Raw genomic sequence first — 25,096 nt, 5'->3', positions numbered from 1 at the left:
ATAAATGGCTCTCTGGTCAGAGACTCTGCAATGCCTCGCCATCGCCGCCACACAACATACGTGTTTCAACATTCTAGTTACGGTAAGTCGATTACAACAAATCGAATGAATATCAGTTTATTTATTAGTATTTTTCACATCTTGTCCATCCCATAGGATATCGGTTTTTCATCCTTGTATAAGGATTGCTGTTGCCTATTTTGCAGTCTCCGTAGGTTCCAATTTGGATCGTTCTTGGTCAACATTGCCAGTTTGGTTTTAGCGTCAAAGGGGTTGGTCCGTTTTTGATCGGCTCATAACTCTCACCAACAACGAATGAAGCAGAGCGTCACTCTGCCGTGGACATTTTCCACTTAGTATTCGTCGCACATTTCTTTAACATCAGCAAAAGCCATTTCCTTCCTCAGCTCCACAGATCATACGGTGAGAGCCTCTTCCATTGGAGTCGCTACAAGACAGAGATAAAATTGTGTCAGAGCTGCTAATCTCGTTACTTGAAGCAAAATCATCTGCATACACTATTTCATTAATGTAGGATGTGTAGAATGTTGATCCGATGGCACCAATTAACACTTCCGTACCCTGTATTGCGCAACATTTGATTTCGTATTGCGGTGTGGTATTTTTCGGTCGGTACAACTCACTTCAGTTCAGCAGAATCGTGGATTCATCGCTGTGCACCCTTCGCTATTTGTTCGTGGTGGCTGCATCTACATCTACATGGATACTCTTCAAGTCACATTTAAGTGCCTGGCAGAAGGGTCATCGAACTACCTTCACAATGCTCTATTATTCCAATCTCGTATAGCGCGCGGAAAGAACGAACACCTATATGTTTCCGTACGAGCTCTGATTTCCATTATTTTATCATGTTGATCGTTTCTCCCTCTGTGGGTCGATGTCAACAAAATATTTACTCATTCGGAGGAGAAAGTTGGTGATTGGAATTTTGTGAGAAGATACCGTCGTAACGAAACACGCCTTTCTTTCAATGATGTCGAGCTCAAATCCGGTATCATTTCAGTAACACTCTCTCACATATTCGAGATAATACAAAATGTACTGCCCTTCTTTGAACATTTTCGATGCACTCCGTCAGTCCTGTGTGGTAAGGATCCCTCACCGTGCAGCAGTATTCTAAAAGAGGACGGACAAGCGTAGTGTAGGCAGTCTCCTTAATAGATCCGTCACATTTCCTAAGTGTCCTGGCAACAAAACGCAATATTTGGTTAACCTTCCCCACAATATTTTCTGTGTGTTCCTTCCAGTTTCTGTTGTTCGTAACTGTAATTCCTAGGTATTTAGCTGAATTTACGGTCTTTAGATTCGACTGTTTTATCGTGCAACCAAAGTATAGCGAATCACTTTCAGCACTCATGTGGATGATCCCACATTTTTTGTTATTTAGGGTCAACTGCCAATTTTCGCACCATTCAGATATCCTTTCTAAATCGTTTTGCAGTTTGTTTTGATTGCTGATGACTATTAGTCGATAAACGACAGCGTCATTTGCAAACAACCTAAGACGGCTGCTCAAATTGTCTCCCAAATCATTTCTATACATAAGAAACAGCAAAAAGACTGTAACACTACCTTGGGGAACGCCAGACATCACTTCCGTTTTACTCGATGACTTTCCGTCAATTACTACGAACTGTGACCTCTCTGACAGGAAGTCACAAATCCAGTAACATAACTGATACGATATTCCATAAGCACGCAATTTCACTACAAGCCGCTTGTGTGGTAGAGTGTCAAAAGTCTTCCGTAAATCCGGTAATACGGAATCGATCTGAAATTCCTTCATGTGAATAAAGAGCTAGTTGTGTTTAACAAGAAAGATGTTTTCTAAACCCAAGTTGTGTCAATAGGCCGTTTTCTTCGAGGTAATTCATTATGTTCGAACACAATATATGTTCCAGAATGGTACTGCATATCGACGTTAACGATATGGGCCTGTAATTAAGTGGATTACCTCTACTACCTTTCTTCAATATTGGTGTGACCTGTGCAACTTTCCAATCTTTTGGGTACGGATCTTTCGTCGAGCGAAAGGTTGTATATGATTGTTAAGTATGAAGCTAATTCATCAGCATAATCTGAAAGGAACCTAATTGGTATACAGTCTATACCAGAAGACTTGCATTTATTAAGTGATTTGAGTTTATTCACTACTCCGAGGATATTTACTTCTACGTGACTCATGTTGGCAGCAGTTCTTGTTTCGAATTCTGGAATATTTACTTCATCTTCTTTTGTGAAGGCATTTTGGAAGGCTGTGTTTAGTGACACTGCTTCGGCAGCACTGTCATTGCTATCGCGCAGGGAAGACATTGATTGTTTCTTGCCACTAGCACACTTCACATACGACCAGAATCTCTTTGGATTTTCTGTCAGGTTTCGAGACAAAGTTTCGTTGTGGAAACTGTTACAAGCATCTCGCATTGAAGTCCGCGCTAAATTTCGAGCTTCTGTAAAAGATCGGCAATCTTGGGGATTTTGCGTCTGTTTAAATTTGGCATGTTTGCTTCGTGGTTTCTGCAACAGTGATCTGATCCGTTTTGTGTACCAAGGAGTATCATCTCCATCGTTTTTTAATTTGTTTGGTATAAGTCTCTCAGTTGCCGCCGATACTATTTCTCTGAATGTAAGCCACATCTGGTCTACACTTATATTATTAATTTGAAAACAGTGGAGATTGTCTCTCAGGAAGGCTTCAAGTAAATTTTTATCTGCTTTTTTGAATAGGTATATTTTTAGCTTATCTTTCGAGGATTTGGGGATTACAGTATTCAATCTCGCTACGACAACCCTGTGTTCACTTATCCCTATATCGGTTTTGATGCTGGTTATTAACTCAGGATTATTTGTTGCTAAGAGGTCAAGTTTGTTTTCACAACCGTTTACTATTCCCGTGGGCTCATTAACTAAGAGCTCGAAATAATTTTCAGAGAATGCGTTCTACACAATTTCGGATGATGTTTGATGCGTACCTCCGGAATTAAAAACGTATTTTCACCAACATATCGAGGGTAAATTAAAGTCACGACTCACTATAGTCGTATGAGTCGGGTATATGTTTGAAATCACCTCAAGTTTTCTTTGAACCTTCCAGCAACTGTATCGTCAGAATTGCGAGGTCGTTAAAAGGATCCAATTATTATTTTATTCCGGTTGCCAACAATGACCTCTGCTCATAATAACTCACAGGAAGTATCTACTTCAATTTCGCGACAAGCTAAACTACTTCTAACAGCAACAAAAGCGCCACTGCCATCCGTGTTTAGCCTATCCTTTCGGAACGCCGTTAGGTTCTTCGCAAAAATTTCGGCTGAGCTTATATCCGGCTTTAGCCAGCTTTCAGTACCTACAACGCTTTGGGCATCAGTGGTTTCTATTAGCGCTTGGAGCTCTGGTACTTTCCCAAAACAGCTACGACAGTTTACAACTGTTATACCGATGGTTCCTGTATCTACGTTCTTTCTTTGTTCGGCGTGCACCCTTTGTGACTGAAATCCACCTTGGGATTTCCCGAGACCCTCTAACCCTAAAAACCGTCCAGTTCACGCCACACATCCCTGCTACCCGTGTAGCCGCCTTCTGCGTATAGTTGACGCCTGATCCATTCAGCGGAACCGGAAAACCAACCACTCTTTGGCGCAAGTTGAAGAATCTGCATCTTACATGGTCGCAGAACCATCTGAGCATCTGATTCAGACGCTCCACTCGGCTCCGTACCAGAGGTCCGCAATCGGTCGTGTCAGCTATGCTGCAAATGGTCAGCTCTGCTTTCATCTTGCAAGCGAGACTGGCAGCCTTTACCACTTCCGTTAGCCGCTCGAAACCAGAGAGAATATCATCTGATCCAAAGCGACACACATCATTGGTACCTACGTGAGCAACCACCTGCAGTTGGCTGCACCTTGCGGACTTCATGGCATCCGGGAGGACCCGTTCCAATACTGGAATGACTCCAACCGGTATGCACACGGAGTGTACATTGGTTTTCTTTCCCTTCTTGGCAGTCATGACCATAAGGGGTCCCATAAAAAAGTCAATCTATCGAGGTATCGTTACAAGCCTTTACAACTGAACAGGAATGACAGAATAGAGGGATGAGAATCCTCGGTATCTACTATGCAGCCACACAGTCGACAGGTACTGCGAATTTGCTATGAACCGACATTACAATACCATGTAGACAGAACTTAAAGATTTAGTTGCCATTGGAAGTGCAAAAAGTTACCACGATTGCCAAATGGGATTCGGTGTTCAGTATGTCACGAAGCACTTAACGCAAAATTTCCAGGCATGAAGCACATGAAGATATTAGTGGCACGAAAAGTAAAATTTCTGAAGTCGTGCACATTGAAAGGTGGCTACACTGAGTCACAGCGCCAGAGATTGCGCCAAAGAGTTTTATTCTGCCGCCTCCACTGGCAGTGCTTGTTCAGAAGTTGTGGTGGAGGAGGAGGTGGAGGTTAGTGTTTAACGTCCCGTCGACAACGAGGTCATTAGAGACGGAGCGCAAGCTCGGGTTAGGGAAGGATTGGGAAGGAAATCGGCCGTGCCCTTTCAAAGGAACCATCCCGGCATTTGCCTGAAACGATTTAGGGAAATCACGGAAAACCTAAATCAGGATGGCTGGAGACGGGACTGAACCGTCGTCCTGACGAATGCGAGTCCAGTGTGCTAACCACTGCGCCACCTCGCTCGGTCAGAAGTTGTGGTGGTTAGTGATTTGCTGAGACGATGTTGATAGCTGTACTATTTGAGGCCATGTCGTGTGCAATTGTTTTGATGGGCTAGACAGCAGATGTTGTTCGAATGGATATGCTGTAATGATCAGAGTGTATTTTTAGTCAATATATATGAAGGTGAAAGACATTTTCTTTTAATTTTTTTAAAAATTTCCTAACTAACAAAGCCTCTTGGTCACAGGTTCAGTCAACAAAGCATCTGGCTTGTGTTCACGTATTAGACCGTAATTCGGGTTTCTATGTGCAATTATAGTATTTCAGTTTTATTTAATTAATTCAGTGTAACTGGTATTTACAATATCTTGTCTTATTGAGGAAGAACCGTGCCAGATGTGTACGTTGAATCACACTTCCACACACAGAACAGTTACACTTGTGCTTTGTTGTTCCGTAGTTTTTGTTTCGTAGCTTTTATAGTTGCTGGGGACTTAATTAATTGTGGTAACGGAAATTTCCTTTCATTCTTTGTTGTTATTCTATGCAGTCAGTTTGCGTACTAATACTACTCAGGGTCAACCGGTCAGCTACTAAAATTAAAAATATTTGCATAATATTTAATTAAGCCCCCATGCACGTGGCGACCGCTGCTTCGGATCGTCCCTTGGAATTCTTTTCATAGTAAAAATAGCAGACAGTAGTATTGTTGTAGTAATTTGTAGTTTAGTAATTGTAGTCTATATTGCATGTGTAGATTTGGTAATGAACATTTGTAGTGGTCTTGTCTTTCTTCTAATGGTATTTTTGTAAATTTAATTTTTGATGTCTTGTATAAGCGTTTGACAATTTTGTGCAATTATGAAGATTTCAATTGTTCGTTAATCGTGTTTGACGGAAGCATTTCGTGTGAATGGTATTGTTGGTGTCATATTGTGCGTAATTTTCGTATAGTGACGAGTTTTGTATGTTTTGTAAATGATTACGCGATCGATGAAAAAGGCAAAAATGATGGATAGTCAGAATGACGAAATTGTTGACATGGCGAACTCGCCAACACAGGAGAACAGTATGATGAATAATGAAGCTGAAAACAATTTAATAAGTCGGGAAATAGTCCGGAACCATTTCAAAACTTTTCACAATCAAAAAATTGTCAGAATACGAGATTAACGACAGAAGATTCTGGAATAGTATCGAACACAGATAGCTTTACAGCTATGACGAAGGAAGCTGGTTTTGGGGGAAATGAGGGGGCGAAAAGAATTTCGAACCAGTTAATATGGAGCAGTTGATGGGTGCTATATTAAATTTGGGATCACGGATGGGAACAATGGAAACACTGTTAGACTCACTGGGATCACAGTTAGGATCTGAATTAAAAACAGTGGCAACACGGTTAGACTCACAAATAGCAACAATTAAAACAGAGATGGAAACAATGGAAAGATGGTTAGACTCACGAATAGGGACATGTTTCAAAAATATGAAAGATGAATTAAAGAAAGAAATTAGAGAAGAAGTACAACCGATTTTGAATGCTCACAATAATAGATTAATTTCAATAGAAATTAGACAGAAGGAACAGGATAGAGAACAGGAAGAAAGAGATCGCGTGATAGTACAAAAATTTTCAGAGTTAAATTTACAACGTGCACACGATAAGGAAGAAATATTTGAAAGAATCGAGGAATCCGTACCAAATGACTCAACAAATAATCTAACACAACAATATGAACAGTTAACTACTAACTGTGTCAATACTGAAACCCGAGTCGCGACACTTACGGAAGACGTAAATAAACAGAAAGAAAAAATAGGTGACTTATCGGAAAGAGTTGAGGAGATTACAGATAAACTGACAAATCTTAGTTTACATGGGGACATAGATTCAGATGATACAGCTCCATTGCCATTTGCAGAAACCGAAGAGTACCAGAACATAAACAAACATGTTGAAAATCAGGGAAAATTTAACGAATGCGTTAAAAGGGAATTTGAGGCGTTACGAAAGCAAGTCAAAAAAATTGAAAGCGAAATCGTAGGAAAAGACGGTAGAAGAAATTTAGAATCACAGATAGCAGAGGGCTTTGAAGAAAATAATTTATTTCGTTTTAGAGATGCAACAAGAGAGCGCCAGGTGCGCGAACTTGACAATAATCGACATTCGGACTGGGACAGACGCGGTAGGTCTTTGTCGCCACGAGGCGAAAACTTTGACTATAAACACTTTTTAACTGTTCGGAAATTTAAGATTTTCGCAATTGTAAGAATGACATACATCCATGTTCATGGTTAGATCAATTTATGCACGCACTTCCACCAAATTGCCCAATAAGTCACAAACTGGAATTTATGTGCGCCTATTTAAGTCCTCAGGGGATTCGCTACACTAAGTGAATATGTGCCGTAGCGTGCACGGGGCCCCGAGCTGTAGTGGTGCTATTTCCCTTTTAGTTTTCTGCACCGCTGCCTACTCTTTTACTATCCTTTGCATCTGTTAAAACAACTCTTCGACTATCAATCTACCTAGAGAATCGTTAAAGAATAACCGGATATTACTATTTTACCCAAAAGTTATTTCGGAAATCACCGTTTGGGCTTACTGTATCTTCAGCAGCATTCATTGGTAGTTTAAACGAAATTTTACCTGTTTATCTTCGTGATAATATTACTTCATATGTTGACGATATTCTTATTGCTAAACGTTCTTGGAGTGAGCACAACAAAATTTTGGATTCATTATTACGTATTTTTGCCAGAGTTGGCATTACTGTGAACTTGGAAAAATCTGAATTTGGTCGTTCTCAGGTGAAATTTCTTGGTCATATTATTTCTACAGAAGGTATTCTTCCTGATCCAGAGAAACTAGATGCTATTCGTAATTATGCTGTTCCTACTACAAAACGTGATTTTCGTAGTTTCCTTGGTGTCTGTAATTTTCTTAGACGCTTTGTTAGATTGGACAATTTGGCCACACCCCGTTTATGTGAACTATCTGGAAAGAATTCTAATTGGTGTTGGGATGAGGAAGCTCAATCAGAATTTGAACAACTTCGTGATGCTTTAGTTGCTGCTCCACTTCTTTCACATCCGGATTTATCTAAAGATTTTTGTTTGGCGACGGACTCATCATAGAAAGGCCTAGGTGCACATTTATTTCAAGAGATAGATGAAAACGGCGTTGTAGTACAGAAAACTATTGCATTCGGAAGTCGTGTTCTCTCTAAATCAGAAAAGAATTATTCGATTACGGAACTTGAAGCCTTGGCTGTTGTATGGGCTTTCCCAAAATTTGGCATCTTTTTGTATGGCAGACATACTAAGGTTTACCCCGATCATCGAGCTCTGGAATTTCTTATGTCAACAAAATTAACACATGGAAGATTGTCACGATGGGCGCTGTATCTACAGGAATTTGATTTTAGTATTGTTTACATACAGGGTTCTTCAAATATTGTTGCTGATGCTTTATCACGTGCACCTATGGGTTTCAAACAAAGTGCTGAGGAGGACTGCAAAGAAAACAATTATTGTTTGATGTATATTCAAGGCGTTGCGTTTGAAAATTTTATTTCGTCTTCGCTCCAGGACATCGCTAAGGACCAAAATAAGGATCCAATCTGGAGGTACATTAAGGAGAAGTGGAGGAGAAAGGAAAGCGTAGCGATTAGACAGTATTATTTAGTTCGCAATGATATTCTTTTTAAACAAAACCGGTCGACAACTCTGTTTGGTTAGTTTGTATTCCTGATGAGTGGGTTAATAAATTGATTTGGTATACACATTTCAGTTATGCACACTTTGGTCCCAGAAAATGCTTTCATAAATTACGAGAAAATTGCCACTTCAGTAATATGGAAAAACGTATTCGATCTGTTCTTGCCAAATGCAAATTATGCAAATTATTTTTCACGGAGCACCGTTGTTTCCTATCATTCCAGTGAAATTAAAGGAGATGGCTGCAGTCGATTTGTTCGGTCCAGTGGTTCGTTCTACTAATGGTTTTGCGTACATTTTGGTAGCAGTGGAATTGACATCAAAATATGTGTGTTTTACACCTTTACGCAAAGCAACAGCTCGTTTAGTATCTAAAGCTTTCATCAAACATTTTCTTAAAGAAGTGGGTCATGTTAATAAGGTTATATCAGATAATGGATCACAGTTTCGCTCTAAAATTTGGCTTCGTACTCTACGGCGTCGTAAGATTAAACCTATCTTCATTTCACTTTTTCCCCCTCAATCTAACGCTTCAGAGAGATGGATGAAGGAAATCAATAAATTGTGTCATCTTTATTGTCATCAGAATCACAGAACGTGGGATCAGTATCTTCATATTTTTCAAAACATTCTGAATGAACTCCCTAATGATTCAACTTCTTTACCGCCTATATTGATATTAGAAAATAAAACACCGACAAATCGCATTTCTGAAATCGTTCCTTTTCCGCCTTCACGGAAACTGCGGCATTCTGAAGTTGTCAACCTGGCTCTACAAAATATTGCATCTGCGGCTGCTAAAAGAGAGAAATCAGCTAAACGTCCTGGTCGTTTAAAAACTTTGTCAGTTGGTCAAAAGGTGTTAATTAAGCCTAATCGTTTGTCTCACAAAGGAAAAGGCTTGTGTCGCAAATTTTTCTGCTTTATAACGGTCCATATAGAGTTTGCAAAATTATTCATGATAACACTGTCGAAGTAGAAACTCTTTAATCTCGGCGCTCTAAGGGAATACATCATATATCGAACGTTAATATGTTTGTGGAATGATATACTTTCGAGAAACTAACAGTTATACGTAAACACGCAGAGAATACAAGGATACCGCGCCGTGTTCTGGCGGCGGCACATAACTCAAAGCAACAGTCAAATATGCGCGCCGCACAAGGCAGTCGTTGACCACAAACAATTACTTCTTACGTCAGGCGTACCTACAGCTGATCGAGCGCTCAGTGCGAATGCACTGACAGCCGTAAACAAATACACAGTCTAATTTCTCTGATTAAATTCTGTATAAAGCTATAGTGGCTTGGTAAATTATGTTATTAACGTTCAGTATTTTTCAGGATACGGTTGTATAAAATATTTAAGAACTTCAGGTGAATTCTGTGTGTGTCCGACGTTAAGAGGACTTGCTATCGAGAAATTTTCAGAAAGAATGTAATTTCGAAGAAGAAACTAATAAAAAAACCATTTTAATTATACAAACTAACCCACTACCTTACTACATTATTGGGTCCTAAACATTTATACATTTTTATTGAAATGTTGCAGCTAGTTTAGTATTAGTTGGTGAGCTACAGTTAATATTAATGTTAGTAACAATGGGCATCTAGTCTACATTTACTATTTATTTCCTATTCCTATGACTAATTTAATTTATATGTCTATCCTGCAGCGTCACATGTGTGCCAGTAAAAATATAAACCTACTTGCATTTGCCTTGCTCTTCGAGCTAACCCCGAAGAGCATGCCCCTGGCACTGGGCAGGCCTCGATGTTAATTCGCTGCAGTCCCTATCTTAATTTCCTATAACTAAGTCCTACAAACTAACTTATCCTACGTCAAATCCGGTGTGTGTCACGATCGGTGGTTGTTCCCCACTCCCCCTAGTCCTGCACGTGGCGGATTCCAACTTAGATGTAGTCGGCCAGTCCACGCACAGACGGCATGGGAGTGGGGCTCCTAGACGCAATTGGTGGTTATTGTATCTCGCCTAAATAGTCAATGAGAACTTTTCGAGATACCTCGTTAGCCAAGGTGTTTAAGGTCTGAAATGTTCCCTCTTGTCTGAGTAGTTGGTATGTGTCGCGGTTGGGTAGTCTGTCTCGTAGTGTGTTGGCAACATCATTGAAGAGGGGACATTCGTAAACTACGTGCTCGGGTGTACCCTCCGGATCACCACAGTCACACGCTGGTGTTGCCCTCTTCCCAAATCGACATAAATAAATTGGGTAGGGTCCATGGCCAGTGAGAAAGTGGATCAAACCTCGCGTAGGCTCGACGTACTTCAGTCCAAGTCGTTCCCTGACATCAGGTAGGAACTGGAAGGTTTTTCGTCCCGTCTCTTCTGCCTCCCAAGTCTCCTGCCAGAGCTCCTCCCCTCTTTTCCTTATCTCTCTCTCATCCCCCACTCTAATACCCATAATATCAGCAATCTTTTCATGATTTCCCTTCTTGGCCCAATACCATGCCGCCTGCTCTCTTATCTTTATGTCTAGGGGGCAGAGCCCCATTATGGCTAATAGGGCCCCCCCCCCCCCCTCGGAGATGTTCTATAGGCGCCTACTGCTCTTAGTACCATACTTCTCTGGACCCTTCTAACGGCCATGGCGGGCACAACCCTCGTGAGCCTGTGCGCCCAGACTCCTGAGCCATAGCCCACAACTGAGGTTAAAATACTATTGTGATAGAGTCTGATTAAGTGTGGAGGAAGATGAAATCTTTTGTGACCTATTGAAATGAGATTATTTAATAACTGAAGGGCTCTTTGGGTGACAGTATCAATGTGTTTACCGAAGTTCCACCTCTCATCAATGATGACTCCCAGGTAGCGTGTCTCTCGTCATCGGAGAACTGGTGAACCGTCTATTCTTACTGTCGGGTTTCTGATAAGTTGTCCTTTTAGTAATAAGTAGGTGGATTTACTGGGTGAAATTGTCATTTTAGTCGTGTGGCACCACTGTTGGAGTTTGTCTAATGCTGTCTCTATTTTTGGCTCAATGTCTTCGCGGCTACGGCCACTGACCAACAGAAGGAGGTCATCCGCGTAGGCTATCACCTCTAGCACCTCATTACTTTGTTGCAGTCTATCTAATAAAGGCTCCATATGGATGTCCCAAAAGAGGGGTCCTAAAACAGAACCTTGGGGACATCCTTTGGTAATTACCTTCCCAACCCTTTCGCTAGACGATGATAACCAGACCTCCCAATCCTTACAATAGCTCCTCAGGCAACCATATAGCGGCCCTGGACACTCTTTCTCCCGCAAGCAGGAGCAGAGCGAAGGCCACCACAGGTTGTCAAAGGCGCCACTGATATCCACCATGATGCCAACCACGTATTTGTGCGGGGTCGAGTCACAGACCTCGGCCGCCAGGGCAATTGCATCAGATGCCGATCGCCCCGGCCTGAACCCGAACTGCCTGTTACTTATCCCACACAACACTCGATGTGCTGTCAATCCGTCAGCCAGTAATTTCTCTAATATTTTACCAAATACGTCCAACAGGCAAATCGGCCTGTAGGATTTTACTTCTGCAGGGTCCTTGTCTAGTCCTTTCTTTATAATAACTACGTTGGCCATTTTCCATTTCTTTGGGAATCTTCTCTGTCTGAGGCATTCGTTATATAGGTGTGTTAGTGGCGCAATTATCTGAGGCGCCAGAAACTGCACCACCTCCGCCACAATGCTGTCTGGCCCAGGTGCTTTTCCTTTTTTCAATGATCTTATATGGGTTGCCACCTCCTCCTCCGAGAAGGGGTAGACAGCCGTTTCATTGACATATTCTTCATGATCTTCGTCTCTTAGTTGCTTTTGCCCCTCTGTCTCCCCATCCGCATTATCGTCAGGCAACAGGGACCGGAGGAGGACCCCTGCAGTCTCCTGCCAGGACTCCGTCATCCCGTCCCCGTGCCTGACTGTTGATAGTTCCAGAGGAGAGCGGATTTTTTCCCTTACCAGTTTGTACGGAAGCCCCCATGGGTCAGTGACTAGTTGGTTAAGCACAAAGTTTTCCCAGCTTCCCATCCTGACTTCGCGCAGTTCCTTTTGGAACTTCCGCTTTTCCTCCCTATATAGCAACTGCCACCTTTCTCGTTCCTGCCAGACGACACTGCGCTGGTAGTGCTTCCTCAGCCTTCTGACAGATTGACGCAGTTCTCCCAGTTCAGCAGTCCATGGTGACGGAGAGGCCGCTCTGGCCCTCCTCCTTGTCGGTACAGCTGCCTTCACCGCTCTTGTCACTGCATTCACCAGTTCCTCTGCTCTCTGGTCTACGTCTATGTCCAGTTGCATGTCACCTTCTGGTAATGGAGGAATGTCACACTCCCTCGCTAGACGTTCCCAATTTGCTCTCCTGTAATCCAGTTGCACCTCCCACCCCGTGGCCCAGTGGCACTCTCTTTCTCCCAAGGTGAAACATATTAGATTGTGGTCACTTGTGGTGGCGTTCTCTATGACTTTCCAATTTTGGATGATGTTTGCCATATTTGGAGTTATAAGGGTGACATCAATATTTGTGCCCTGTCCTCCCCCTGCAGCGTAGGTAGGAGGATTGCCGGCCCTATTTGCAACCACAAGTTGTGATGCCATTATAAATTCTTCAACTTTTTCGCCGTTAGCGTCTCTTGTGCCACTGTACCACAGGGGGGATTTGGCATTGATATCAGCTGTTATCACGATCTTTCTTCCCTGTAATGCCGTGGTAACTCTCGCTAGATGGTCTATGTGGTGTTCTATACTATCCCCGTACTGGAAGTACATATTTATGAGAGTTATGATCCCTATAGGGGTTGTGAGAGCGTGGTGACTCTCAAGAGTCTATTTGCAATTATAATTGCTGCCTTCAGGTCGTCCCCTCTGCTGACTATTTGCCAGCTCGCAGCAGCAAAAGCTATTTTTCCGGCCAGGGAGTATGGCTCCTGTAGACAGAGTACATCTAGTCTCCTCTCCTCCACCTCCCTTCGGAGCTCTTGCATAACGAGTCTGCTGTTGTGAGTGTTAAGCTGTCCAATAGTTATTTTCGTCATTAGGGGAAGTACGTATGTATTCGGTCATGTGGCCAAGTCTTACTCCAGTCGAATGCAATCCGTCCGTGTGCTATTACTGATTGTTTGTAAATGTCGTCAAGGTCAAATTTCTCACCTCGTCTTTCTAAAACTTTCTTGAGCAGATCTCGCAAGGCTCCGAAGTCGGTGGGAAGATTCACTGATTTTAGCTGGATTCTGTCGACAGCCTCCATAACCGAGAAGGTTATCTTTCTACCATCTTCATGTCCTACGCGGACCGCATGTCTCAAGGCAGTGGTCAGGGTAGCCGGCTGCTCCAATCTGGATAGTTGCATGGTGTACTCCAAGTTGTGGTACACCCTGACTGGATCAACTGGTGGCAGTCTGATTATTGGTGAACTTTGTACAGTGGGGCTCGTACTTGAGCTTGTTACTGTATTTTCTTGTATGGGTTGTTGATTTGTGTGGTTGATATGATTGTCTTTAAGCGTTGCCACAGCCACAGGATGCCCTTGCCGTTGCTGGTGTAATTTCGGCTTTGTTCCCCGGCTTCCAGAGGAGAGAGTTTCGGCCATGAGGGGGAGATCGGTTTGTGTACCAACGTCCATAGTTGGAAATTCGGTTTGTATTGCTTTATCTATTATTTCAGTTTTGGTGACGCCCGAGAGCGACCTCAAGAAATCCTTGAATCTGTTTGCCCTCATGGCGTCCCTCCTCCTTTTGCTCGGGGACTTTCGCTTTGGCATCCTGTTCGGTATGCCGGGCTCAGCCATAATCGGTTCTAGAAATTAACCTTTGCTCCAATATTTTGTATGTCGGGCAATTCCTGCCTGTGGCTCCGCAAGACTTCTTCCCGCGATTCTTACATGGTATGCACACTGCTGCCGCCTTGCAGTCATTGCGGCTGTGACCGTGCTCTCCACACCTGGTGCATGCCGGCTACCTGGTGCACAGCCTTAAGACGTGATCCAAGTGACCACAGTTGTGGCAACGAGGTACCACGACATAATCCCTTGTGTTTATGGCGTGAAAGCCAACATATATTCTGCCCATTGTTATTATTTTTCTCCACATCTGCGCTGATACCTCGGCGACGTGATGTACAACATCACGACCCCTTGGCCCAGTCTTGAATTTTAATTTGAAACAGTTCTTGAATTCCTCTTCGTCTATTTCGTCAAAGTTTTGCATTCTAATTGTATTTAAGAGTTCGTCATTGGTCATTATTGTTGGAACGTCATATAGTATGACGAGAGGATTTCTTTTCCTCGGTGGTTCGCATTTGACCACCGAGTTCAGTTTTTGGTTGTTCAGCAACTTATTTTTATCTTGCTCAGAGGCTACTTCTACGATAACAGAGTTTCTACTCGGTTTTACTTTTTTGATTCTGATTTTGTCTTTCACAGGGTCTATGCTTTTTGTAAATAATTCTTGAATCTTTTTCACACTTGTGTCTTGCCCAGGCAGTGTCCTGAGGAAGACTGCTGTGTCTGTTCTCTTTGTCATTCTTTCAATGGTGTCTTTTGTCGTGTTTTGTGGGCGCTTAGTGGGCGCTTGCGCGGCCACGGCCGCCCACGTCTTTGTCGGTTGACTCCTTAATCTATTATTCTCCTTTTCGAGTTCCTCTACCCTACCTTCTAGTTTAGCGTGGGCAATAGCCCAAGCTGAAAGCTCGTTCTTCATAATGGCAAGTCCTGCTTGGCTTATCTTTCCGTTTTTAATTTGCTGCTCCATGAGCGTCTAAAGTACGTACCTAAGTGGAAATATGTCACCTGAAAAATAAACTCAATTAATAGTTACCTTTTTTTTTTTAAGAAACTAATAAACTAAAAAGGTAACTATTAATTGAGTTTATTTTTCAGGTGACATATTTCCACTTAGGTACGTACTTTAGACGTAATTTGCTGCTCGCGATTACGTGATTCATACTTCGTGTTAACTGATATTGACAATGATTGAGTAATGAACAGGGTTGTTACTTGTGTATATTATGCATCGCTTGGCTGCTATGCTTTTTCACTGATGTCATATTTTTTTTATTATGTGCCTGCTGTGCTTACTTATTTAAATTATAATTGTTACCTGATTAATTGTGCTGACTGTGGTTATGTATGTGATTTATCTGCTTACGCCTTCATGTTTACTTATTAAGATTACATGTGAACATTTATTTGCTTATGCTGATATGATGATAATGACCTGTTTATTATGTAAGATACATATTTGCTGCTTTGGGTAAGGATTGCATATTTACACATTTCTGTTTTGTTGTCATAACTACTCTTTAATTTGGTATATAGAAATGTTGATATACGGTGTACAAACATGGAGTTTAGGTCCCACTATGGTATTAATTATAGATTGTTCGCTCTGCAGAGCCTCGTTGTAGGAATTGTGGTGCATCCACTTGTTGACATTCTGTTCTCCACTGGTATATTTACTCACTACTGCATCTTTTGCTTACGCTCAGTGCCTTATATTTTTAAGATAAGAAAATGAACTGCTATAATTTGACGAACGACATTAGTACAAGAAACTTCATAGAAGTCACATGAGCTGGAGGTTTTATGGAAGCTGTATAAATTTATGCTAATAGGAAGAAAGCTAACGACATGATATACCAACACTAGGTTTAGACCATTGACAGTTATTACACTGCATACTTCGTGATCAATTGAAATAGCAAGTGACACTTGACACAAGAAATACTCCACATGTTTGCTTCTGTTTTGCCATGATTCTTAAAGTGGTGTACACACTGTGAATTATTACTATCATTCACACTCCGTACTCGTACTTACTTACTGAAAGTTATTCAAACTAAAGGCTGTTAGAGGTCATGTAGGCATTTCTTTTATTTAATGACGGACAAGGTAATCAAAATGTATTTTATGATACATAATGAGTAGTAGATTTGGGTCAGATGGATTACACAGAGGTTGTATGTGGACATTGTGTCTTCGGATTGTATGGGATGATGAATTGAAGTTTGCACTAGGATTTTATCTGTACTTGTTCGAGGAGACTGACTAGAGGAAAGAGTTGTTATGGAAGTGAAATGATATTGGCGATATGGTTTATATGTGTCGACGTATTGACGAGGCATTATTGAGGTATTGAGATTGTGTGAAGTTGATGGTTATTGGAGTTTTGGTGGACAAGAGGTAAGTTAAATGATATTGATGATAAGGTTTATATGTATCGACGTAAGAGGTATTATTGAAGTATTAAGTTTATGTGATGCTGATGATTATTGGAGTGTTGGTTGATAATAGGTAAAGTAAGTGAGGAGCATATTTTTTTTGTTGGTTTATATGGAACAAGGAGGATGAAGATGGCAGACTAGAACACTCAAGTAGAAGGAAGATTGTCTACACACACACTCCATTAAATCAGTAAGCAGTATATACTTTTCTTTGGAGAGAGGAAGTATTTGCATATCTTGGCACACTGACAGTTGTTCAGCAATCGTACATTTTGATTTGGATTGGCAAACATTGGTCTTAACATGATGACTATGACGTTGACTAACTATTATTGACTGTTATACACTGCTGCCACTACTACTTGATACACATGTCGAACATCAAATCTTTGACAGCATTGCATTTACACAGTTAACACTATTCAATTACACAGTAGTACTTAATGTGGATGAAAGATGAGTGAGTGTGTTTTCCTTTCCTAATCCCAAATAATTGGTACCGACCTATCTCCTACATATTATTTTACTTGTTTGTTGTGGCTTTCACTAACACCCATAAATATTATAGGTTTACTGATATTCGTGTGTTTGTAATATTTAATATGACAATTATCTGATATCATTTGTGTGTTTATTATTATTATTATGTTTAGTGTAAGAGCATTGACGATAATTTTGTAAAAGCAATTGTTTGTGCATTCAAACTGTTGTTCATAATGGCACCTGTTCTACATTGATGGGTGCCACTTACAAATGTTTAATTTATGCTAATGAACTCTGATGAACTGTCCAATTAGTGATAGTGAATATTATGGACTGTTACCTGCACTTGTTCAACATGATGGGTGCCACTAGGAGATGTTTAATTTCTGCTGATAAACTCTGATGAACTGTCTGATTAGTGATAGTGAATATTATGGACTGTTACCTGCACTTGTTCAAACTGATGGGTGCCACTTGGAAATTCAACATTGCTGGGTGCCACTGATGGAACTGCTTCTACTGACATAATGTCACCTGTTGGTGTCTGCCCCTGTTCAACATTGCTGGGTGTCACTAATGGAACTGCTTCTACTGAAATGATGTTACTTGTTGCTGTCTGCACCTGCTCAACATTGCTGGGTGCCACTGTTGGAAATGCTCAACCAGTGATGAGATGTTACTTGTTGCTGTCTGCACCTTCAACATTACTGGGTGTCACTAATGGAACTGCTTCTACTGAAATGATGTCACTTGTTGCTGTCTGCACCTGTTCAACATTGCTGGGTGCCACTGATATAACTGCTTCTAATGAAATGATGTCACTTGATGGTGTCTGCACCTGTTCAACATTGCTGGGTGTCACTGATGGAACTGCTTCTATTGAAATGATGTCACTTGTTGGTGTCTGCGCCTGCTCGCCATTGCTGGGTGCCACTGTTGGAGCTGTTTAATTACTGCTGATGAAATGTTATGAGACTGCTATTTATACTTGTTGACCATTGCTGGGTGCTACTGCTGGAACTGTCAACTACTCTGAGGAGTGCTACTTGTTTATTGAGCTATTGAAAGGATTTTATGTGAATATTTGTATAAACTGATTTTTTTGTGTATTTACTGTTTATGAAATGTTAAGAGACTCTTACCTACACCTATTCGTCATTGCTGCTGCCATTGATTGAATGATACTTGTGTAAACTATTATGTAAAATCACATGTATGCAAGCATTTGTATTCCTTACTGTATTTTATATATTAGGTTATTGAAGGGTCAGTGCAAAGCCAAAATTTATTTAGTTGTGTGATATTTACTTATTAATATTATCTTTTATATTTGTCTGTATTTTTTTGACGAATTTGGTGGAATTTTCACCACCAAGGCTGGCAAAAATACCATCAAATTCTAGCCCGTGGAGGAGGGGCATATGAAAGGTGGCTACACTGAGTCACAACTCCAGAGATTGCGCCAAAGAGTTTTATTCCGCCGCCTCCGCTGGCAGTGCTTGTTCAGAAGTTGTGGTGGTTAGTGCTTTGCTGATAGGATGTTGATAGCTGTACTTTTTGAGGCTATGTCGTGTGCAATTGTTTTGATGGGCTGGACAGCAGATGTTCGAATGGAGATGTTGTAATGATCAGAGTGTATTTTTGGTCAATATAAATGAAGGTAAAAAAAATTTTTTTTTAATTTTTTTTTAAATTTCCTAACTAACAATGCCTCTTGGCCAAAGGTTCAGTCAACAAAGCATCTGGCTTGTGTTCATGTATTAGACTGTAATTCGGGTTTCTATGTGCAATTATAGTATTTCAGTTTTATTTAATTAATTCAGTGTAACTGGTATTTACAATATCATGTCTTATTGAGGAAGAACCGTGCCAGATGTGTACGTTGAATCACACTTCCACACACAGAACAGTTACACTTGTGCTTTGTTGTTCCGTAGTTTTTGTTTCGTAGCTTTTATAGTTGCTGGGGACTTAATTAATTGTGGTAACGGAAATTTCCTTTCATTCTTTGTTGTTATTCTACGCAGTCAGATTGCGTACTAATACTAGTCGGGGCCAACCGGTTACGAGACTGCGTAACCGGACAGTCAGCTACTAAAATTAAAAATATTTGCATAATATTTAATTAAGCCCCCATGCAACATTATTCCACTATCAGCTGCGGCAGTTCAAAAGGAATTGAACGAAGAACATGGAAACCGCACATATAATTGCGAAGTACTTCAAGGGGCACGCTTATAACTATTTTTCTATTTAAAACCCGCTATTGTAGAATTTATGAAGGAAAAAGGAGTGCAGGAGTCAAAAATAGAACATCCTGAATGGATTGCAGAGCTCGCATTTTAAGTGGATTTGACTGCACTCTGCTCGCAGTAAGAAAAGGGAAGGTGTGAAACAACTTATTCCTGATATGACTGGGACATATTTAAAAAGGAAATATTATTATAGAAGGGGCAAATTCTGGCCGAAAATACGTTCCATTTCCCTAAGCGTTAAAGAACACTAGGCCTGAAATAGTCACTGTAGCCTTGACAGAATTGTAAGAAAAGTTCCCTAAGTGTTTTGAGACGTTTTCAGCTATTCTAAAGACGGTTTGGAGTTTCAGATGGAAGCGCCCCTGCACATCTGCAGATGTAACTGATTGATGTGCAGGGTAATTCCTGCTTTAACAACAAATCCTTTTACATTGAAACCATCTAAAACGTCTACATTGTTTTCTTCTGGGAGTGTTTTCACGTCTCCAAAATAAGGTTGCAAAAGTACTAAAATATTTAGGTCAATATATGTGTTTGTGAATGACCTTCTTTTTGCTTATGAAACTAAATAAGTCACGACTACGTGGCAACCTGAATGCGAAAATCTGTGAAATTGTCTGCGTTTGTCCGTATGTCGACAGTTTGTAGGGGTAGGGCGTGGTGAGAGTAAAATGATGACAGTAAGATTCTCAATTTTTTTAAGTGTCTGATTTTTTTTAAAATCACCCATCATAGTTTTCCTTCCAATTACTCATTTCCCAGGTTTTCTAAATGTAACATTCGTACCGATTTCCTTAACTTTTTTTAAGTGATGTCAAACTCTGAACCCCCCCCCCTCCCATACGCTAATTGTGGGTAAGATGACGTAAGTAGGCGGGTAAATTTGCGAGGGGAAACACAATTGGATAAACATAAATCATCATTTTATTTTAAGTACAGAAGTCTCACACATATGTTCTGCACTTCGTTTCTTCGGCAGGAGTCCGGTACTAGCAACATGGGCCCATTTAGGAAAACGAGAATAAGCATACCAAGTCTGATTTACCACATATATCACAAAATTCTTCTCCAACAAAATCATGATCGTCGTCGTCGTCTTCAGTGTAGTTGACTAATATAGAGGAATCTAAAGAATCTTCCAAAAAGAGTTCCTTTTCACATTTTTTTTCATCTACCATTAGTGCCCCCTACCACTTTTGACATTTTGTTTTTCAGCTCCTGTCTTTTGGATTTCTTCTTTTTCTTCTCTTCCGCTTTCATCTTTCATTTTCTAAAGCTCTTTTGATAGCGATGCTTGTGATGCACAATGAAAGGAACTTTTTCCTCTGTTTGCTTTCTTTTGGAGCAGCATTAGGTAAACGAGGCAGGGAAAAGTACGATGGGTCTACACAAGACGGTCTAGGTGTTACAGTTCCATTAGCGCTAACTTCAGGAGCATGCGACGGTCCAGCTATGCCTGCTTTGGTATCATTTGCCTTACCTCCAGAGATATCACAGGGTCCAGCTACCTCTATTTCATCCGAGTTAATCACTGAGGCATTACAGAGTCTCTTGTTGTCATCTATGACTCAATATCAGAATCACTGATTACTTGGGAATTGTGTGGAATTAATCCAGGTGCTTGAAAGACTTTTACGGCATTACTAATGGTAGCAACCTTCGTCTATGCAACATGAAATAACCCACCAACATCTTCAATAGTTAACAATTTCCCTGGATGTCTCGTAAAATAATCATCACAAGTCTGGCTGCAGGCATTTTTAAATGGGTACCAGAAAACAGCCGACCGGTGTGGCCGTGCGGTTCTAGGCGCTTCAGTCTGGAACCGCGTGACCGCTACGGTCGCAGGTTCGAATCCTGCCTCGGGCATGGGTGTGTGTGATGTCCTTAGGTTAGTTAGGTTTAAGTAGTTCTAAGTTCTAGGGGACTGATGACCACAGATGTTAAGTCCCATTGTGCTCAGAGCCATTTGAACCAGAAAACAGCGTCCAGAGTTTGCATACGATGTCTGGTACGCGGGGTAAACTCAATAAACTAATATGATTTTGAAAATACAGTTTCAGTTGTAAGTTACTTACAACTGAAGAGGTATTTTCAACCTCTGCTCTAATGCTCAGTTGCGGATGTTCTTCCAACAGGATTGTTTATAATATGTTTTTCTCGACATAAACTGACGGGTTTCAGCATAGCTTGTCATGTGTGGTAATTCATCAACAAAACAAGTGGGTTTTCCTTGCTAGACTTCACAATTTTTTAATGAAATGTTCTAACCAGTGGATAAAGGTTTCAGCGTTCATCCAGCCAGATTCAATTACACACACCTATCGCACAGGGTGTTGCATTTTTCATGAATTGCTGCTGCATCTGCACCCTGGAAAACCTGAATAAAGGTATGACGTAATAACCAACATCATTGTAACTGCGTGCTACACTGATGTTCACACCCCTTTCAGAAGAAGATAGTAATAATTCGATAACCCTTTCCAGCTTAAGACACTAAATTGTTTCGTGGGAACAGTTGAGCAACCAGTGCATTACACATCTGATGAAGCTCATGCTTTTTCTCAGCCGAAAATCATGAGCACAGATTGGTTAACGTTTCAACTGTGGTTTTGTTAACAACAGTCAGTCTGGCTACAGACGTAGAATCTGGGTTTCTGAGGGAAAAATTGAATTTGTCGTTGAAGATCTGGATGAAGTCCTTTACCTTTTTTTTCCTTTGTTGAAGCAGTATGGAACCTTAAGCGTTTCAGAGTGGTCAGACGCGACTTTTGAAACCTATTCCCTTGTTACCAGAAAGCTCTTCTGTCCAAGTCCTGAACATATCCTTGAGGTTTTGCAGCTGCTCGTCTGTGAATGTATATCGAAACCGTCTGCGCGCTTGTCGGCATAGTCTGAAAGATACATAAAATTAAATTTGTTTAAAAGTAAGACATTAATTATAAGTCATGATATTTAGTGCCGCGCAGGATTAGCAGAGCCGTCTAGGGCGCTACAGTCATGGACTGTGAGGCTGGTCCCGGTGGAGGTTCGAGTCCTCCCTCGGGCGTGGGTGTGTGCGTTTGTCCTTAGGATAATTTAGGTTAAGTAGTGTGTAAGCTTAGGGTCTGATGATCTTAGCAGCTAAGTCCCATAAGATTTCACACACATTTGAACATGATATTTAGTTCCTATGGCGCCTGCAACTTAAACTGAGGTATTGCAATTAAACATACTTCCCTCTCCCGTGTATTCTTGGTATAACATCCCAATATAGCTTCTGCCGGATTGTACTTTTTCGAAGTTTCATTCACCGCCGCTTCGCTCTTTACCCTTGCACAGCTAGGCCTATCGATTTCCGTGGTCACTGCTGTCTATTGGTCTCTTATACTTGTCACGCATGTTGAGCACAACAAATTAAATTGAGAAACTCAATAAAATGATTAACGAATTGTACGGGTAAGATGACAAGTTCGTCATGTGATCCGCGTAGCAAATTCGTTAACTCACCCAAAGGGTCTATTTATAACCTAAACATATGAACAACACTTCATTAAATTCTCTTTGGACATTACAATATGAATTATAGAAACAGTTCATACTTTACGGGAAAATGGAAACTGTGTTGGACAAACATGCCACACGTGGTCCAGACACTGAAATATTACGAAAACACGTGTGCAATCACAGATTATGGTGTGTTAGATGATTGTAGTTATCTTTAGCTCATATTGTAGCACACTTATAGTCCAAATCTTTCAAGTGATGCTCTCTCTAGGCATTCTCATGAAATCAATGATTGATCATTTTAGGCTTCTCGTCATTTTCGCCTCCCTTTCCCAATCAGATTGTTCAAATGGCTCTGAGCACTATGGGACTTAACATCTGAGGTCATCAGTCCCCTAGTTCTTAGAACTACTTAAACCTAACTAACCTAAGGACATCACACACATCCATGCCCGAGGCAGGATTCGAACCTGCGACCGTAGCAGTCGCGTGGTTCCGGACTGGAGCGCCTAGAACCGCACGGCCACCGCTGTCGGCTCCCAATCAGATAAAAATTATATTATATTTTCAGAGCGCCGAAAATAAGTAAGTAATACTAAAAATTTGTTTTGTTTATGAACTATGTTGTTGGGAAATGTGGAATATAAAACCAAGTCGCATGCAGCGCGACTGCACTGCTATTTAAATGCGGCGTGTTCGCAGTTCACCACCCCTACCCCCCCCCCCCTTTTCCCTCTCATCTTGATTACAAAACCTCAGCCACTACTTCATTAATTAACTCGTTACCGAACAGATTCAAGTGATAGAAAAACATTTCCTTACCGCACTGGATTCTTCCAGGCATGTCCGTTTTGTTTGAGTGCGTTAATTGATTCCAGAGGGCTGGCGCCCGCCACTGCTCCAGCCGGCCGGCTCGCTGGAACGTGCTGGACGGCCCCCAGGCGACAGCGGAAGTGGCGTGGCGGCCGGATATTGGCACTTGGCGCGCCGCCGCCGGCCCTCTAATTGCCGCTTGCGGGCCGCTCCCAATTACTGCGAGACCAGCCAATCCCGCAGCCGCCCGCACCTTGCAGTAAACCGCGAGTAAGCGGCGCCGTAGTGGCCTCATTTGGGAGCGAGAGCAGGCTGCGCCTCTCCAGTGTTACATTCGTACTACAGAGACTTTCGGAGGGCATACAATGCCCAGGGAGCGCCCACAACGGCTGTACTAACCACACCCAATACAAAGAAAAAAAGCCAAATAAAATTAATAAGATAATTCTAACTACAGATTCGTGTTGCCTACAGAATTGCCAACTCATTGATAATAATCTGAGACCAGACGAATCTTTAATTAACAAGTCATCAAACTAAATCGATCATTCTATGCAATTAGAGTAATATACCGCCAACGGCCTTGCCGCAGTGGTAACACAGGTTCCCGTCAGATCACCGAAGTTAAGTATTGTCGGGCATGGCTAGCATTTGGATGGGTGACCATCCGGTCTGCCGAGCGCTGTTGCCAAGCGGGGTGCACCCAGCCCTTGTGAGGCAAACTGAGGAGCTACTTGAATGAGATTTTCACTCTGCAGCGGAGTGTACGCTGATATGAAACTTCCTGGCAAATTAAAACTGTGTGCACAGACCGAGACTCGAACTCGGGACCTTTGCCTTTCGCGTGCAAGTGCTCTACCAACTGAGCTACCCATGCACGACTCACGCCCCGTCCTCACAGCTTTACTTCTGCCAGTACCTCGTATCCTACCTTCCAAACTTTACAGAAGCTCTCCTGCGAACCTTGCAGTACTAGCACTCCTGAAAGAAAGGATATTGCGGAGACATGGCTTAGCCTCAGCCTGGGGGATGTTTCCATAATTAGATTTTCACTCTGCAGCGGAGTGTACGCTGATATGGAACTTCCTGGCAAATTAAAACTGTGTGCACAGACCGAGGATCGAACTCGGGACCTTTGCCTTTCGCGGGTAAGTGCTCTACCAACTTTTGAGGAGCTACTTGATTGAGAAGTAGCGGTTCCGGTCTCGTAAACTGACATACGGCAGGGAGAGCGGTGTGCTGACCACGTGCTCCTCCACATTCGCATCCAGTGACGCCGGTGGGCTGAGGACGACACTGTGGCCCTTCGGAACCGTTGCGCTTTCCATGGTCTTTTCGGGCGGAAATTAGTTTTTCTCTATTTTTTAGAATAATGTATTACCGAAGGACTTCTTAATGGAGGACCATCATAAGGAGGACGCAGAGCAGTTGTA

General features: G+C 41.7%; 1 non-coding gene across 1 annotated transcript; it reads right to left on the bottom strand.

Annotated features, from left to right (window-relative positions):
• Positions 1-24,466: 24,466 nt before the first annotated feature.
• Positions 24,467-24,540, bottom strand: Trnas-cga (transfer RNA serine (anticodon CGA)). Its single transcript has one exon. It is a non-coding gene; the product is annotated as a tRNA-Ser (tRNA).
• Positions 24,541-25,096: the final 556 nt, after the last annotated feature.

The sequence above is a fragment of the Schistocerca serialis genome, chromosome 1 (genome assembly GCF_023864345.2).
Source record: "Schistocerca serialis cubense isolate TAMUIC-IGC-003099 chromosome 1, iqSchSeri2.2, whole genome shotgun sequence".
Classification (NCBI taxonomy): Eukaryota; Metazoa; Arthropoda; class Insecta; order Orthoptera; family Acrididae; genus Schistocerca; species Schistocerca serialis.
Note: the sequence above shows the minus strand (reverse complement) of the source record. Positions and strands in the feature narration are given on the sequence as shown.